The sequence below is a fragment of the Capsicum annuum genome, chromosome 7 (assembly GCF_002878395.1).
Source record: "Capsicum annuum cultivar UCD-10X-F1 chromosome 7, UCD10Xv1.1, whole genome shotgun sequence".
Classification (NCBI taxonomy): domain Eukaryota; kingdom Viridiplantae; phylum Streptophyta; class Magnoliopsida; order Solanales; family Solanaceae; genus Capsicum; species Capsicum annuum.
Genome location: NC_061117.1, coordinates 36125275 through 36142497, shown reverse-complemented (window position 1 = coordinate 36142497; position 17223 = coordinate 36125275).

Here is a 17223-nt window from a genome sequence, read left to right as displayed (position 1 = left end):
CGTAGCCCTCTTAATAAGGAATTCAAATATGCAAGAATTATTAAATTCTCACGGTTGAATCTCTCGATAATTGTGTTTTTATGTTGAAACCATAGCCTTGTGGTTGAAGGTGTGCAGAGAATTTTGAGATGTTTAACTAAAGAGAATAGAAGAATATAAGTTCTCTGAGGGTTTTAAGTCATGGGAAGTGCAGGAAAAAGATTAAAATACCCTTACTAAATCGCTTCCCAATTGGTGAAAATCTAAGGCTAACGACATTTGTGATAGGCCGTCAGATTTGTGACAAGTCATCACAAATGTCATCACTGGAGGACTGGAATCTGCCTAAGGTTGAATAAGTTGGTGATAAGTCATCACACTTGCGATAACTTATAACAAAATATCGTTAGTCAGTTTTTCAGGCTAACATGCTGGAGTAAAATGGGCATAATATTTTGCTCCGGTATCGGATTTAGGCAAAATTAGTATCGTTGGAAATATAACTCAATTATATATCTGTTGGTGGGTCATGAGCTCATAAATTTATTGTATAATGAGAGATATGATCATTTGAAGTTGATTATATCAATATCCATCTCAAGAATTCAATCGGTAAGGAATGTTTTGATTCGTCTAATAGCTAGGACACTTTTGAGTCCTTAATATTCATAAAAATAGATCATGTAGCTACCAAATCACTAAATTTATTTCTAATGAGTTTAAAATAGGGTTCTACTATTAGTTGAAATTCACGAGGTATTACGAAATCTATGTGGATGTGTTACAAAAGAGTAAACAAATTTATAGCTTTCTATAAGGGATTAAAGATTTGTTTCCATACTTAAAATATTCTCTTAGTACTAGTTCAACAGGTGTGAATCTAATTTTAGTAATTTCAAATGATCTTCCCAAGTGTGGACTTATGTTGGCTGACATAGTTATTAGTGGCTTTAACTATATCTTTTTGGTACACCTAGTTATTAGCGGCTTTCACTGAATCTTATGTTAGTAGAAATAAATATAAGTGGCTTTGACTAAATATTATCTTGGTCGACCAAGTTGTTAGTTACGTTGGTTAAATTTAGACTGCTCAATTTTCTACTCAAAATAAAATGTAGGGTTTAGGAACTAAATAAAATGAGAATAATCGATAATTCTACGAAAACTATGGCACATTATGATCAAAATAAAGGATTTTGGTACTTTTTTAAAAAAATAGTGTAGGGAAAGAAAAATGGGTAAGGGGAATACAATATAGATTGGGATTTCAGGTAATACCAAGATTCCCCAAGATTTGATTTGTTCTCTATATTAAGTTGGTAAAAGGTATTTAACTATTTCTAGATTAATAGTTTGAAGTACAAAAGGGGAGAGAGATTATGTAGTGTAAGAGATAAATTTTATTAACCTGAGGAATAGTCTCATGTCTCTTATTTTATTTTGCTTCTCCCGAAGTTCCATGGAATATAGAAAATTTGTTGGCTTTAAAAGAAAACCATTTGTTTCTCTTGGTTTTTAATTTTGATATACTTCTTCTGTACAAGTGCCTTTTGATTTAAATATTGATGCAGTTATCTACCTTGTAAAAAGAAAGTATAAGAAAATAGAAAAATCAGTACAACATTACATCACATATGAGTAACCAAAACAAAAATTAACTTAGTAACTTGAATATTTGGATCAAGAATTTTCCATTTTATAAAATCCATATTTAGATGGATAAAAAAGAAAATAGGAAAATTTATTTTTATAGAGAAAAGAGAGAGCAAGGTATGAAATTTCATAGACCTAAATGAGCTTATTGATGATATATTATAATTTTTTACTACCACTCTAGAACAACTATTTATAGAAGGAAAATTTTACTCTAACACGTAGCTAACTAGATGTTTTGTCAATCATTATCTGTTTCGACACATGAGAAAAGTCATAGTGTTGTAAAATAGATCTCTTAATCCTCCTGCCCTTTTTAGCTTACTGTAAAAATGAAGAACATTGAATAAAGTAAAGGAAAATATTGGGGAGCAAACATTAAGGAAGTAGGAGTTACCATATTAGGAATTGCCATCTTCATGAAAATCTAATAAAAAAAATCAGATGCACTGCAGCCCACAAGAGGGTGTATCAGAAAAACATCTTAGTCTGATCTTTAATGGTTTGATTTCTAATTTTCAAAACATATTCCTTTTGGAATTTGATGTTTGAATTTTATACAGAAAAATAACAGTAAATAGCAAAAGAGAAAATGATAAACACCATATTGCTTTACAAAAAGATGTATCATTTAAGAAATAATAGTGTCTTTTAAGAAATAACTAGTATTTGTACTCGTACGATGCGCGGTAAGAAAAAATTTCACAAACATCTTATACACGATAATATAATAAATTCATCCACATTATTAAGTAGAAAGACTGTAGTGCTTCTCTTGATTTTAAGCTCTTTCTACTATCACATTCATATTTGTAGTGAATATATTTTAAATTCTGAAAAAAAATAAAAAAAATTTGAGGAATAGATTATTTATTAGTCACATATCTTATTTATATTATTGTGTCCAATTTATTTCATTAAATACTTTAAATTGATACACTTAATTTAAAATTTTATATTTCAAATCAAATTTAAAAATTATATATAGTTTTGCATTGCTAGTAAAATTAATACTCTTCTCATTATGAATATTTTATCAATATTTTTTTCAACATTATTGAAAAATTAATGATCTTTATCATTCTCTTATTTTTTAATTTTAAGCTATTAGTCTAATGCAATTGAATTACTTTTCTCATTGATTTTCTTTTCGGTTGTCCATAGGTTTGTTTTTCACTTTTACTAATTTGCCGGTAGATTTTGCACACAAAATAATATAGATCTTAGAAATTCAAAATTTGTGTATAAACACAGTTTATATGTATGTATATTTTAAAAATAAACACAATATTTAAATATATGTACATAGAAGTATTAATTACGTTTCAATAAAAGACACAAATAATTTTATCATTTAAAAAAAAAAGAAAAAGAAGCCACAACTATTCATTAAAGTTTGTAATCTTAAAATGAAAGATTTACTATATAGACAATTCTAAAAACTAATTAAAATCATACTAAAGCCAAATGGATACATGTTAAACACCAATAACATGTGTTACACAATAATTCAAAACAGAATGCTTAAACAAAAAAATAAAGCCGAGTAGCCTAAATTATTGCTCTAGCAAGTCTTTGTCAAAATACATCTTTAAAATGAAAGAGTTACTGTAGAGTATTCTCAAAATTAATTAAAATCATACTACAGTCAAATGGACACATGTTAAACACAATAATTCAAAACTAAATACTTAATCAAAAAAATAAAGTCGTGTAACCTAAATTATTGCCCCAGCAAGTGTTTACCAAAATAAAAAAATAATCAAGATTGGAAACCTAATTTAGTCTTTAAAATTAGCCGAAATAATAGAAGACCTACATTTTAGACCTCTTCCTTTTCTTTCTTCCTCTGTTAATTAGAATCTCATATAGGTATACTACTAATACTGTTTGTATAGCTATATGTTAAAATTATAGTCTGCTGCAAATCCAGATGCATCCCATAAGATGTAAAAGAACTTTTTAAACAGTTAGTAGAATACTTAAGTAAAGAGAAATTCATTATTTTTCAAAAATCAATAGGAGATTATATATTAATAGTTTGATAAATTTTATTTAAATTTCTAACGCAGTAAACAATTCGTGAATAGCTTACTCTACTTATTTTACACATATATATATAAATATATATATATATATATATATATATATATATAATATATATAAGATCCAAAGAAATTCGATGCATATAAATGAAGTATTCTAACTAATACAACTGTTTTATATAGCAATAATTTGTTTTGTATTACATAATTTTCACCATTATATAATGGCGCCAATACATAAGAAGATTAAACACCAAAAAAACTCATTAGTTTAAACATACCCACAATTTCATACCTATTATATTTTCATCATCTTCACTTCTATCCATTTCATCGATCAAATAGAATCATCTCAAATAGCACATGTCTGTCAGATTGTGTCCGTGTCAAGATCCTCCCATAGCGGAAGACGTCTCTTGCACAGAGAAGGATTAAAAACAAAAAAAATTTAGTCGCTGCAAATATATGGATGTCTTTTTTATTTGGGATTAAGTGAAGAGGTTGTAACAGTTTCCAACTCAAAATATAACAGTTATGTATTTTTATGTTTCAAACCTTAATTTTTTACATTTATATATGTACAGTTAATTAAAAAATTATTAATTCCAAATAAATATTCCTACATGCCTTGTATTATGGTTGTACATTTTTAGGAGTGAATATTTTTATCTTTTAACACTTAAACTTAAATTAAATAAGCAACATAATGGATAAACTTAGAAAATTTTGAAAGTCACAATATTTTTGGTATTTTAATTTTTTCTGTAAAACATAACAATAAAAATATAGAAAAAAATATAAAGTAACTGTAAATGTCAATTTAAAAAAAAAATTGTAAAAAAGAAAAGTAAGTAATAATTAATTCTTACCTAATTAACCAACAATTTGAACTTAAAATATATAATTATAAAGTAACAGAATATTTAAATTTGAAATTTTAAAACCAAATAATATAACAACTATTTTCTAACTAATTAACTAAAATAATATATGTAATTAGTAGATCCTTCCACTTGTCTAAATGGAAAGGATTTGTCATCTCTTTTTAATAATGTATAGATTTTTCATTTCCAAAATAATGAATCTTTTTGATAACATTATGCCGTTTCTAAAATAATGTGTCATTTCAAAAATAAATGTTTCTTTTTGAAAATATTTTTTCATTTCAAAAATGTGTGTTGTTTAAGAATTAAATGGGTCATTTATAAATATATCAATATTATTTTTAGTTAAGACCCATATGAGACAAGCAATGTCCATAAACCCACCTAAATAATTTCTTATCGGTCATGGGGATAATGAGACCTTCTAGAATCATTTTGTATTGGAACACCTGAAACAATGTTCAATCAAGAAATGAATGTAAGAAAGAGTAAAATCAACTTGAAACACTTTTTTATTCGGTATACAAGTCATTCACATGTTATTGTTAATTCAATAACACGAGCTAAAAGCCCAAATTCATCAACTTAGCTCAAGTTATTCAGATCGCACTCATAAGAGGTATATCATCAATATCAACACCAAACAAGTCTGATAGAATCACTAATCCACTCTTTAGATTGTAAATTCAAAAGTCAAGCATAGGAAAATATGAAAAACAAGCCATCTTACATTTTAAGCCCTTGACGATACATAGGTAGTCGTATAAGTGCTCATCATCTAATATATACGTTATTTGATATTGTTGTTGACTTGTGACATCTGATATTGTATGTTGCCCATGTGGATGCCATTATTTGGCATCATGGTCATTATATGTTAATTTAAATGTATTCATTCAAGATAATTTTTTGTGCATGGCTCATTTTTGCAATATATATCTTATTTGAGCATTGATTGTCATTATCATAACAGAAATACTTGAGTTAGAAGTTGATAAGATCTAAATAATATCTTACATGCATATTTATTCTAATGTTGTCTAATTAGTGTTGATAATCATGAATTGTTGACATATTGCATTGATTTTTGGGTGCTCTCTCTCTCTCACACACACTATATATAAAGAGAGTGGGGGTGGTTTAAATATCATCATATTGAGTTGATTGTGAGTATTGCATCAACATTTCATACTTTTACATTCATGATATACTGATACCATTGTGGAAAACCATTTTTGAAAGAAAATGAGAGACACTTTCATAAAAACCCTCTCCGTGAACATAAGCTAGAGAGGTGAGTTGTGATTGAGATTGAGATATGCGATATAGTATATGGTCTGAAAACTCCCTATGGGTCGTACCTTGAAGCTATGAGCTTGGTGGGTGTATACAGAAAGTCATGTGATGACTTCCATTATCCGTACCATCCATATTACATTTGCATATGCATATTTTATGCTTTCTTTAGTTTCAGTAATTTGTGTTTAGTATTGCTATTTCTTGCGCATATATTAATTCTATTTTCCATTTTTGTGTATATATATTAGAACTGTTAGTGGAGATGTTGTGAGCTACTGTTTAGGGGTTTTCTGCTTGCAGGTGATGTGCTCATAGTGTACTTTACTTATCTTATTTTCTGCTTTGCTCAGTCAACCTAAGTTACCTACTGAGTATAAGTGGACCATACTCACCCCTACTATATTTTCTTAGTGTGAATCCTAGCACGAGTATGACATGTGGTGGTTGAGATCGTATTATTTATTGGTGCCATTCAAGGTACTGGACCGTTCTATTGTACAGGGTGGAGTCCAGATATAATTTTATTTTACTTATGTCTTTATATGGATTAATGAAAGATTTTGGACTCATAAATTTTTAGCTATGTGCTAGATTTTACTGCAGCATTATACTAAATTTTGGATGGTTTATATTACTTCATCAGATTCTTTTTTATTATATATATTTTTTGTTTGGCCTTACTTTGTTGTAGAAGTCTCGTCTTACTGTTTTTATTCTTTTTGGATTTTTCTGTAATATTTGGTGACTAACTTACTTGTCAAGGCCGAACCACGAAAAGTACTATCATGACCTGATTTTTGGTTTGTTACAAATTGGTATCAAAGCAGGCAGGTTCATCGATCTCATTGGTGTAAGAGTAGGATATTTAGAAGATTCCCATGGATTGGTATGTAGATGTTTGTATCTATCTCCGAGAAGCTATAAGATGTCTTTATAAAAAAACTCTTTATTTTGATTCCTTGTTATTCAGGTTGTTCTTATCCAATGTTCTAAGTTAAGTGCCAAATTTTCTGTGTAGATTGTGAGCACTTAATCTAGAAAAGTTAGGAATGCTGAGCCAACACCTGAGGATAGACTATTGACTAAAGGAAGAGGTAGGGGTCGTGGACGTCCAGATGTAGAGGTCGGCCATGACTAGCTACCCCAGTCAGAGGATGTTCTCGGACGACCTCTCCTGAGCTTGAGGTTAATTTTTCTAGAGATAACTTTTATATAGGAGGTGCCAGGCTAACTCAGGTTACAAAGAGATCAGTTGATACCCCTATGCTTCTAGATCTTTTTGTTCGTCTCTTGAGTCCTTTGAAGGGTTTTCTTTTCTGTGTATCTGGTATTACTCAGAATTTGACAGATGTTCCACCGTTAGTGCTAATGTCTGCTTATGGTATTCCTACATCTAGGTACATCAATAATGGTGCCTTATGTGTGGTTTTAATATTTGTCAGACCTATTATTCCTATGGTTTCTTTTGGTATAATTATATCTTCTAAAGAGTGCATCCTTTTGGGTCCTCCCACGTTTAATTGGGATATTGGCAAGGATGTCTATGATATTTTTAGGGATTTTAAGGATAAGATACATAATCTTAGATCCCTTAAGAGTCATGGATTTATTTGTACTACCTATCAGTTAATGGATGAAACTTTCGATTGGTGGAGGTCGTTACCTAGTTGTAAACCTATGTAACGCCTCAATTTTCTAAACTGAAATGCCACACTGTGCTTATGACCCCAAAGGACCACAAACTAACCCATGATTGATATCTGTACCTGTACACTATATAATATACTGAATAAATGTGGAAATAAAGGCTGTAAGGCCATAAGGTTCAAATTTGATAAAAATATAACATCTGAGTAGGGTATGAAATACCAAAAACAACTGAAATAAACAGACTGAACATGATAATCTAAAAGCCTCTAACTTTCTAAATAAGAAGTTGATGGGATATGTCCCTGACTAACTCCAACTAATGAAATAAACTAAAAATTTAAATAGTAATGAAATCATCGTGTCCTTGAAAGATGAGGACTTACTTCTAAATTTTACTGCTGATACTGGAATATGCTGCTAATCTAGAGCTCGTGCCTCTGAGCCTATGGTATAACATAAGAGAAAGCACCATAGCGCAAATATGTCAGTACGTCTGAATGTGCAGAGTATATGAGTGAGGTAGGCCAAATGCAAAGTGTTATATGCATGAACAATGCTGACTAATATGAACGGGAGAATACATACATATATAAGCAACTATAACTAAACTCGTGGTGATACTGACTACTAAGTCTAAATACTGTCGACATAACTTTACTAATACTGAGATACTAAATAGATGAATGACTATTTTTGACAGTTCAAATTATGAAGAACTGGTTTGATTGACTGTGTCTAACAATCCTAAAACTGAGTACTGATAACATAAGTTGTGATGATTGACATAACTGATATAACTGTGATGATCGGCCTAATCGATGTAACTGATACTATGCAACTGTATCTGACAGTCTAAGTTCTGATGGAACTATTTGAGTTTCGTTCTATGTGCAGTAACTGAATTTGAGATAAGTCCTATCTAGCGGGTCATCTTTAGATCTGATAATTCTGATACTCTTTAACTGTAGTTGAGATCAGTCCTGTCTAATAGGTGATCTTGAAGTCTATTTATAATGATAAGGATTGATTGTCTCTAACAGTACTGAACTGAGTTGACTTTATCTGAGACTGCTGAATCTATAACTGAAATTGTTGGATGTGTTTATCTAACAGACATGCCCCAAGCTAAGTTGACTAGGGTCAAATCTCTGTCCTAACTGGAAGGGTGTCAGTACCCCACCACCAGTAAAGACAGTTGTTGTAGAGTTAGTCCTAATCTAGCGGGTGACTCTTGGGATAACTCTTGTACATATAAATATGTTAACGGGTGACCCCTGAGTATGTTAGTCCTATCTAACAGGTGACATCTTGTACCTACGCTGGCTACGTAGTTCTAGAACTTAGGGATTACTTCTAAGGATCTAAGTCCTAATCTAGCGGTTGAGTCCCCATCCCTAGGTTCATTAGGTGCTGAAGGAACTTACTGAGTTCTGAGGACTGACTGAGAGTACTGAAATTACTGAGATCACTAGGAATACTACTGTTAGTGAGAGCACTAAGATTACTAAGTAATGACGTTATTGAACTACTGAGACTGCTAAGATTTCTGAGTTTTCTTGAGTCACACGACTAACTGAATTCTATAGACCATGGCTTGACTGAGAGTATCATGATAACATGACATTGCACTAGGCACAAAACTATATTATTTTGGGTACAAGTACCCCCAGGACTAGATTGATGGAAACTGACACATATGGATGACTCGGGTATGTGACCAATATCAACAATCGATAATATCATAACTTGGGGAATTCCATGAAGTGTATGGATATCATACATTTTGTACATAAGTAGGATTTGCATGTAAGCATGGCATAATCTTATAAAACAAGTTCATGAACATCCCAACAACATTTACAAGACACAATATGAACATAAAAATCATTAGAACATAGGGGCATATCATGAATCCTTCACTTAGTCACAATTAAGAAATATTGCATGATTTCTAGTTCCTTAGGCATTTTATCAAACACCTTGCAAGCACTATTTTAAGGCATAGGTATATTTATCAATTCGACCATCTTAATCCATCAAAAATTTATGGGTTTCAACTACCCTATTCACATGCTACATGAAAACACATCAAGATACAACCTTGGATCCAAACAAAAGTCATTAACATGAATATAGTCATAATACGATAAGGAAACCATAATTTATAATTTAAAACATGATTCTTGAGCTCCATGGATGAACACTATGCAAACCTTAAAGCTTGATCTTGAAAGTTCTTGAAGAAATCCTTAGGCTTGTTCTTGTTTTTTCTTGACTAGGGTTTAACCCCTTTAGGAGAGAATGTTCTTGTTCTTGAGGAGATAATCTTGAGGGAAAACCCTAATCTTGTAGTTGAGAGTGTATGAGAGAGCTTTTTGAGATGTTTAACAAAAAAGAATGAAAGATAATACGTTCCATGAGGGTTATAAGTCATGGAAAGTGAAGGAAAAAGACCAAAATACCCTTACTAAAACGTCCCTCAAGTTCTGGAAATAAAAGTTGACGACATTCATGACAAGGCATCAAAATGTGACAGGCCGTCAAAAATGTCATCACTCAAAAGCTAGATTCTACATAAGGCTGACAACATTTTTGACAAGGCATCACAAATGTGACAGGCCGTCAAAATTCTCATCACATAGTTGCCAGCCCGACATGATGGAGTAAAATGTGCATTACTCCTTGCTCTAATATCGTATATGGGTGAAATTTGTATCATTGGAAATCTAATTCAAATATATTTGATTTCATATATAGTAGGACCTCTAATTTAATATATACAATGAGTTATGACTGATTGAAGTTGACCCAAGTTTTGACGCTCACTAAAACTTGAATGATAGGAAAGCTTTCAACTTGTACTTGAGTTAGGTAACCTCTATGATCTAAATTCATGCTCAAATAGATTCCCACATACATAATTGATTAACACACTAAGTTTACATAGTATTCGATACTTTTGAAACGTCTACGCATAGGAATGATGGATTTTTATTTTAGTCCAAAATATGAGGTATTATAATATCTTCCCCTTTGGAACATTCTTCCTCGAATGAGAACGACTAAGATGGAAGATAAGATCGATTTAAGTACGTACAAAACATACAATACTGAAACATGGTTTCGGGATTGACATGACTGATAAGCTGAATACATCATACTGAACATGCATATCTATGCATGAGTAACTGATTTATGAATATAGGACTGAGTGTTCTGATGAACTGAGTTTCTTAAATGAGAATGCATATCTGATGCATAACTGATAGGAGGAATCTATGCACATCTGATGCATGACTATATGAATGACATAATACATGAATACATGATTGAAAGAACTTATAAGCTGACCAGGCATATTTAATGGATGAATACATGACTGAACTGACTTATGAACATGTGACTGAATATGTAATAGTAAAGATACCAATTTTTAACTTAAAACTAAGCATGGAACTGAATACCAAGTTTGTTACTAAAATTTGAATATGAAAATAAGTAATTTCAAGGAAGGTTGTTACCTTGAACTAAAAATGCCGATGAGTTTGAGACTAATTACTCAATATGTATGAGCAGAAACATGAGAACATAACTGAGTTTGGAACTTGATACATGAACTGAACTAAGACATTGAGTACATGGCCTACAACTGAGTTTTGAAGATAGAGGGTCGTCTCATAAGTAACACTTCCTCCAAGATAGATTCATCAAAGAAAATGACATGTTTAAATCATGAAAGTTTGGGGAATATAGTGTATCTCCCCCTTGGGACACTATGTCCCTTGAAGGATGCTGGAATGACATTGCTGAGCTATTGAAGAAGTTATGGCGATGCACAAGGCATCTACGAACTAGATTATAACTAAACCTTAGGAGTCTGGAACTAATGCATGATGCATGAATTGAACTAAACTTGCAACTACTAGGAGGTTCTACTTGGAATAGTTACATTTCTTGAGGTCTTGGATATTATGAATAGATGCAAGGATGAGGAAACAAACTATACAAATCTGACTGCTCGATTGCTAAACTAACTTGTTGGCTTTACTAAATAACTCATGCTAAAATATATGTCCAAATCAGAGAAAAAGATCTAACAATGCATACCATGAACATGAAAGACTGGTAACGTATCCGAATCTAGGTTAGGGAAACTTTTCGGATCATGACGGGTCTGGAGTGCATAAAGTTTATTCTAACACTGACCAGTCTTGGTACCTTTCTGACGCAACTCTTTACCCCTCTGTGATAGAACTTTACATTCTTGTATCCTATTTCCTGGCTTCCCACACCTAAAGCATGCATCACTGCCTACCCTACATGCACCTAGATGATTTTTACCACACTCTTCGTAAAGTGGATAAGTAAGACTTATATTCTTACTACCCTGGGCCTCAGAGCCTGGCGTTCAATCATGACGGTCATTTCTGGACTTAGGTGCTGGTGCACTAGCTGAAAATAGAGTTGAAAACTTCTGACTATGCTGAGAACGGTTACCACCCTGTGACTTAGGCTGAGCAAAGCTGAAACTACCTATCTTTGCTCTCTTACTCTATCTCTCGCTTATTCTAATTTTTTGCTCCTCTATCTACTGAGCATGAGTCATAAGTCTGGATAAAGTCATATCATTATTCAACATAGCAGATCTGCACTCATTTACCATGGTATCATTCATCCCTGACATAAACTTACTCATCTTGGCTCTACTATCTATAACCATATGAGGAGCATATCTTGCTAATTAAGTAAACTTGAGAGAATACTCCTTTACCATCATACTTCTCTACCTGAGGTTGATGAAATCTAGCACCTTATCTTCTCTAAGCTCTAGCAGAAAGAATCTGTCAAAAAAAAAAGAGGCAAACTCCTCCCACTCTATAGGGCCTGCATCATCTAACCTTTCTGACTTCCATTATTTGCCCCAAGTATGAGCCATATCCTATAACTGATACGCGGCTAACTCGCACTCTCTACAGTAGTTACCCCTATAAAATCTATCACCTTATGAACCTGATATAGGAATTCATTCGGGTGAAGTCCCGAATTCTAGTTGCAGTTAAATTGGCCACTGGGTTGGCCGGAACAATAGTTGGTCATTCATTCTGGGCAGTGACTGATAGAGCAAGAGTGGTGAATGCTGCCTTGAACTCTGCATGAGAAACATGACATCCCAAAGGTTCTTCAGGCTGAGGGGCTGACTGATTCCCGTTTCTTCTTTTAGGAGGCATGTCTACAAAAGAAAGGGAGAAGTGGATTAGAGTGAGATTATGCTCACTGGGATGACATAAATACTGAAAGAAGGGAAAGTGTTCCTAAAACATCTCATAGCCTCCTGCACATAAGTGTGGTGCACAACACATGCATGTACAAGACTCTATTAGATGCTTCTTTCAGACTTACTAGGACTTTATTAAACCTTAGGCTCTGATACTAAGTTTGTAACGCCCCGATTTTCTGAACCAAAATGCTACACGATGCTTATGACCCCGAAGGACAAAAAGCTAACCCATGAATGATATCTGTACCTGTACAATGCATAATATACTGAATAAATGTAAAAATAAAGGTTGTAAGGCCATAAGGTTCAAATATGATAAAAACATAACATCTGAGTGGGGTATGAAATACCCCAAAAAACATAAATAAGTTTTCTGAACATGATAATATGGAAGCCTCTAACTATCTAAATAAGGATTTGATGGGACATGTACCTAACTAACTCCAACTACTGAAATAAACTGAAAAATGAAATTGTAATGTAATCATCGTGTCATCAAAAGATGAGGACTTACTTCTAACTTTGACTGTTGATACTAGAATCTACTGTTGATCTGGAGCTCATGCCTTTAAACCTATGGTGTAACATAAGAGAAAGCACCATAGAACAAATGCGTCTGTACGTCTGAATGTACTGAGTATACGAGTGAGGTTGGCTAAATGCAAAGGGTTATATGCATGAACAATACTGACTAATATGAGCGTGAAAATACATACATGTATAAGAAACTATAACTAAAGTCGTGGTAATACAGACTATTAATTTTGAATACTATCGACATGACTATACTGATGCTGAGATACTGAATAGATGAATGACTATTTCTGATAGTTTAAATTATGAAGAACTGATCTAATTGACTGTGTCTAATAGTCTTAAAATTGAGTACTGATAATGTAAGCTATGACGACTGACATAACTGATATAACTGTGATGATCAGCCTAACCGATGTAACTGATACAGAACGACCGTATCTGACAATCTAAGTTTTATGGAACTATCTGAGTTCTATGCTATATGGAGTAACGGAATTTGAGATCAGTCCTATCTAGCAGGTGATCTTCACATTTGATGATTCTGATACTATTTATCTATATTTGAGATTAGTCCTGTCTAATGGGTGATCTTAAAGTCTATTTATAAGGATAAGGATTAACTGTCTCTAACAGTACTGAATCTGCACTACTGAACTGAGTTGACTATATCTGACAGTCTTTAATCTGTAACTAAAACTATGGGATTTGTTCATCTAACCGACATTCCCCAAGCTAAGCTGACTGGGGTGTAATCTCTGCCCTGACTAGAAGGGTGTCAGTACTACGCCACCAGTAAAGAAAACTGATGGGGAGTCAGTCCTAATCTAGCGGGTGACTCCTGGGATCATTCCTATACATATAAATATGCTAACGGGTGACCCCTGAGTATGTCAGTCCTATCTAATAGGTGACATCTCATACCTATACTGGCTACGTAGTTCTGAAACTCAGGGATTGCTTCTAAGGATCACAGTCCTAATCTAGCGCTTGAGTCCCCATCCCTAGGCTTACTTGGTGCTGAATCCTACTCCTATCTGAAAGATGCTGAACTGTATAACTAAGATAAACTAAATAACTAAACTAAACTGATTAGCTGAACTGATACTGATACTAGTGGTATTATTTAGTGGAGCTAAACTAAGTTTACTTAGTTCCCTTGAATGAAGGAACGTACTGAGTTCTGAGGACTGGCTGAGAGTACTGAAATTACTGAGATCGCTAGGAATACTGTTGTTTCTGAGATCACTGAGATTACTGAGTACTAAGGTTACTGAACTACTGAGACTGCTGAGATTTCTAAGTTTTCCTGAGTCACATGACTAACTGAATTCTATAGACCATGGCTTGACTGAGAGTATCGTGATAACATGAAATGGCACTAGGCACACAACTAAATTATTTTGGGTACAAGTAACCCCAAGACTCGATGGAAGGAAACTCGCAGACATGGCTGACTTGAGTACGTGACCAACATCAATAATCCATAATATCATAACCTGGGGAATTCCATGAAGTGCATGGATATCATATATTTTGTACAAAAGTAGGATTTGCAAGTAAGTATGGAATAATCTCATAAGACTATTTCATGAACATCCCAACAACATTTACAAGACACAATATCAACATGAAAATCATTGGAACATAGGGGCATATCATGAATCCTTCACTTAGTCACAATTTATCTATATTGCATGATTTCTATTTCTTTAGGCATTTTATCAAACACCTTGCATGCACTCTTTTAAGGCATAGGTATATTTATCAATTCGACCATCTTAATCCATCCAAAATTTATGGGTTTCAACTAACCTATTCACATGCTTCATGAAAGCACATCAAGATTCAACTTTGGATCCAAACAATAATCATTAAGATGAATATAGTCATAATACGACAAGGAAATCACAATTTATAATTTAAAACATGATTCTTGAGCTCCAAGGATGAAAGGGACCCATGGATGAATACTACACATACCTTAAAGCTTGATCTTGAAAGAGATCTAATGTTTCTTGAAGGTTCTTGAAGAAATCCTTAGGCTTGTTCTTAATTTTTCTTGACTAGGGTTTAACCTCTTAGGGAGAGAATGTTCTTGTTCTTGAGGAGATAATCTTGAGAGAAAACCCTAATCTTGTGGTTAAGAGTGTATGAGTGAGCTTTTTGAGATGTTTAACTAAAGAGAATGAAAGATAATACATTCCTTAAGGATTATAAGTAATGGGAAGTGAACGGAAAAAACCAAAATACCTTTACTAAAATGTCCCTCAAGTTCTGGAAAGAAAAGCTGACGACATTTGTGACAAGGCATCAAAAATGTGACAGGCCATCAAAAATGTCGTCACACAAAAGATGGATTCTGCTTAAGGCTGACGACATTTTTGACAAAGCATCACAAATGTGACAGGCTGTCAGAATTGTCGTCACACAGTTGCCAGCCCGACATGCTTTAGTAAAATAGGCATAACTCCTTGCTCTGATATCGGATTTGGGTGAAATTGGTATAGTTAGAAATATAATTCAAAGAGCTTTCATTTGATATATAGTAGACCCTCTAATTCAATATATACAAGGAGTTATGACCGATTTAAGTTGACCTATGTTTTGACGCTCACTGAAACTTGAACGATAGGAAAGCTTTCAACTTGTACTTGAGTTAGGGAACCTCTATGATCTAAATTCAAGATCAAATAGATTCCCACACTGCTTAATTTATTAACACACTAAGTTTACATTGGATTTGAGGCTTTTGAAACGTCTACGTATAGGAATAATAGATTTTCATTTTAGTCCAAAATGTGGGGTATTACAACCTTGAACTCGGTTTTTCGATGAATTGTTTGAGAGATTTGTATGGTATAGCTTGATAGCTCAGATGCATGATGAGTTTCATCACATGGAGTAGGGCTCCATGACTATTGCTGAGTATGAGGCTCGTTTTCACACTTTTTATGGATATTAAGCCGCTATCATCCCTTTTGAGTCAGAGTGGATTCAAAAGTATGTGAAGGGGTTAGATGGTACCTATTAGTTTGCAATAACTTAGTTGTTAATTTTAAGGGCTTTTTTCTTGAATAGCTTAGGCTACTCAGGAAGGCACCATAGTGTTATTTTACATATCTTATTTTTAGTTTTGCTCAATCGCCTATGATACCTACTTAGTACAAGTGTATCATACTCATTCTACTATTCTCTTTTTATGTAGATCCTAGCACAAGCACGACATGAAGAGGTTGATATCGTGTTGTTGATTGGTGCTATTCGAGGTGCTAGACCTTTCTATTGTTAAGGAGGATTTCAGATGGCATTCTATTTTACTTATGTCCTTATTTGGATTAGAGACAGATTTTGCACTTTTCAATTTTTGGATTTATACTTAGATACTCTTATATTATGGCACCAGATTTTTGGTGGTTTTATATTGCTTCTTCAAATTTCTATTTTTCTTATATATATCTCATGATTGATCGAACTTCGTTCTAGAAGTCTTATCTTACTATTTTCCTGGTTATTGGATTTTTCTATACTATTTGGCGATTAGCTTACTTGTCAAGGCTAGACTGCGACAAGTTTTATCATAACCTCAATTTTGGAATGTCACTCTAATTGTACCATTACTTTTTCTTTTGTAAGTAACTACATTAGCTATAATTTTACAATTCCAAATGAAGTCAAGCACAACTTACGCATAATAAATCATCTTATTTCTCCATGGTAGTAAAGTGTTTTTTTCTCTCTCATGTAGTAAATTCCGAAATACTAACAATGGAGAAATGTGACGATTTATTGTGGGTGAGCTGTGCTTGACTACATTTGGAATTGGAAAATTATAACTAATATAACTTACAAGTTGTCTCTTTATTTTTGATCCGGACGAATAAAAGTGGAAGGAGGCAGT